We start from the raw sequence: 3,048 nt of genomic DNA on the forward strand, positions 1-3,048 counted from the left end.
GGTATGCGGCGCTGCCGGAGGCCACCCAATGGGAGCAGGGCGGGGCGGGGCTTGACCCGAGGTGCCCTCAGGAAGGGCGGCTCATTGGCTGCGTGGGCGACGGCGGCGACGTGCGGAGAGGGCGGGCTTCGGAGGGTGATGTCACGGGACGGTGCGTGACGCCATCGCGAGGTGGGGGGGCTGCGCGTGACGGCAGGGAGGGTGAGGAGGGGGCGCGCTGGGCCTGGGGAGGCGGAAACCCCGTGACAGCGACCGGGCGGCCTCATGTGGTGAGGCCTGTGGTGAGGCCTGTGGTGAGGCCTGTGAGGTGAGGCCTGCGGTGAGGACTCCTCCCGGGCCTGGGGCAGGTGCAGGCCGTCGGGCCAGGGGGGACAGAGGGGGACAGGGGACTCCTCCTTTCTCCCACTCTTTATGTTACTTCTCATTAGTTTCGCTGCGGGCTGCCCCGGCGCACCCTTGCAGGAGCTCCGCTGGTGGCATCTCTTCACCTGCGTCTTTCCACCATTATTGATGCAGTGCCTGGAGAGCGGGGGAAAAACTGGGAGCCATGCAGGGGGACGGGCTGCTGGCCAGGAGGAGCTCGCTGGTTCCACTCCGCGTGCCTGTTGCATCCTGCGAAGCCTTGGCTCAAGTCCTGGCGCAAGGTAGGAGAGCTCGTGAGGCAGGTAACTCACGCTAACGTCGTTTCATCGGTGGCCACATCAATGTTTCCTGGTGCATTTATAGGGTTTTCAAAAGGGAAAACGCCATTGGTAGTTCAGCAGCCCACACTCTCCAGGAAAACATCGATAGTATCCCTTTAGTTTTTTGTATGGAACAAAACTCTGCTTTTACATTAAAGGTTCCCATTTAAGTGATTGCAGTTTCTGTCTATATATAGAACAGAACATATTCTGAGCAGCTGTGTGTATGCCGGGGCATGTAAGAGTAGAGCCTCCTCTGTGTGTTAGCGCCTGAGAACAGCTTTGCATGGAATTAGGTGTCAGAAGGAAGTTTCAAGCCCGGACGTGTTTGAGACAAATACTGTGGGTCTGCGGGTCTGATGAAACACGTAGGCAGCTGCAGAAATGTTCGCGGTTCAGAGATTTGGTCTTTCAAATCATCTGTGTTTGAGGGACTGTTGGGGAAAAAAAAAATCATTGCTCATAATGAAAAAGGTTTGTAACCCTTTGGCAACTTTGCTAATGGGTGCCTAAATAGATGAACAATATTAAAAAAAATAGAAAAGAAAATTGGGAAAGATGAGTAAGAAACAAGACAGAAAGCTCCCAAGGTCTGCCACCAGAGCTCTCGGCACGTTGTTGTGTTTTCCATCGGTTGGAAAGCACGTTTCCCGTAAAGGGCTGGTGTCCAAGTCCTTTAAATTCTGAAAAAGAAACCCACCCCATCGTTAATCCAAATACTTTTTGACTGTCAAAAACATTTCTGCATTGTTAATGCAGACCATTTAATAGCACAATTTAGTTTCTGTGTGCTTTATTCTGCCAGAGTTTGTTCTGTTAAACCGCGTCCCCTGGGATCACAGAGGAGGGGTTTGTTTTGGTTTCTTTTCCCCTTGGGAGAAGCTCTTGCTTGAGGAAGTGACAGAATAGGAAATTAAAACTAGATGAGTAGGCAAACACAAACTGCTGTCCTCTGAACCCAGCCCAAGAAGGTGTCCTTTGTTCATCACATTGGAGTGGGAGAGCAGCAGTACTGTACTTGCGCTCCGGCTTTCAAGAACTTGGAAATGCCAGGTTTGTCTCCTCAGAGATGTGTTTCCATGTGAATACGTGAGATGGCTTCTAAGACAATGCAGACCAGAGTCTGTTGGATGTGCTTATTTACCTTCTTGTTTTCAAAACTGTGATTTAAACATATTTAGATTATGTCTTCAAGAGCTTTTCCTGCATGAACAAGACACTCGTGTTTCAAAGGAGACTGACAGAGGGATGTTCCTGCGCTGTGTTAAGCGCTGGTCTTTAGGAAAGTCAGTGAAGTGGTGAGGGGTCAGAGCCCCTCCTTGCCACTGCCCGCTGAAAGCCCTGATGGAGAGCTGCAGCTTCCGCGAGTCCCCTTAGCAGTGCCACCCCAGCTTTTTGGGAACGGCACCAGGCACAGACTGTTTGTCTGGGAACGGGCGTCAGTTCTGAACTGTTCTGAGACATAGAGGCAGCACGATTTGGGGCACAGCTTCTGGAAGCGATTAGCATGCTGTGTTTAATTCTTCAGGGAGAACACAGCACCTCTTTGATTGTTCAAGAATATTGTTTTCTCTTGCATACGTCTTGGAGGGTTATTGTAAAGCGCTCGAGTGTGTGGTGCATAAGGAATGCTGGGGTCTGTTAGGGATGGAGCTGTGGTCGCTCGCTGGCTTGTGGTGATCTCCTGGAGCTGGAAATGTGGCATCTGGCCGTGAGGTCCCGAGTGCCGGCAGAGCAACAGCCGTACTCGTCCAGGAACTTGTGTCAGGTATACATGGGTTCATCCGTGCAGGCTGAGTGGCACTCGTGGTGAGGGTCGCTAATTACCGTGATTATGTGTTCTTCCGGTAGCTGGTTATGTCCTGTAGTCCCTTCACAGGGCAAGCAAAGCGGCGGATTATGTTTCCTTTATTCCTCATTCTGTGCTGGCCACGGCACGGATCGTCCACCTTCCTCAGGGGATGGGAAAGGTGAAGTTGCTATCATGGCGCTTCCCTCATGTGCCCTCAGCTTTGGGTCTGCCTGTGCCTTCCCAACCAATGGATCGTTCCCAGTAAAAACGGTCAGGAGCGGGGAAAAATTAATGTGAGAGAAAACTGAACAGGAGAAAAAAAAACAATAATTCCTGTCAGAAGTTGTCAAGAGGAATCAGAAAGAAAAGAAATTCTCACCCTGTGACTGCTGGGGGAAAACCAGGACCTGAATGTGTTAATATTAACCTTAATATTAAGCATTTAGAATTTGCAGAAGCCCTTTTCTAGGTCGCCTCCATTTTTGGTGCTTTATTGTATTGAAGGAGGAGGAAAATCGTCGCTTTTTAAATTCACTGGGTTTTTTTCCCCCCCCAGGACATCAGCCGGCGCCC

This window comes from Charadrius vociferus, unplaced genomic scaffold (genome assembly GCF_000708025.1).
Source record: "Charadrius vociferus isolate BGI_N301 unplaced genomic scaffold, ASM70802v2 scaffold2823, whole genome shotgun sequence".
Classification (NCBI taxonomy): domain Eukaryota; kingdom Metazoa; phylum Chordata; class Aves; order Charadriiformes; family Charadriidae; genus Charadrius; species Charadrius vociferus.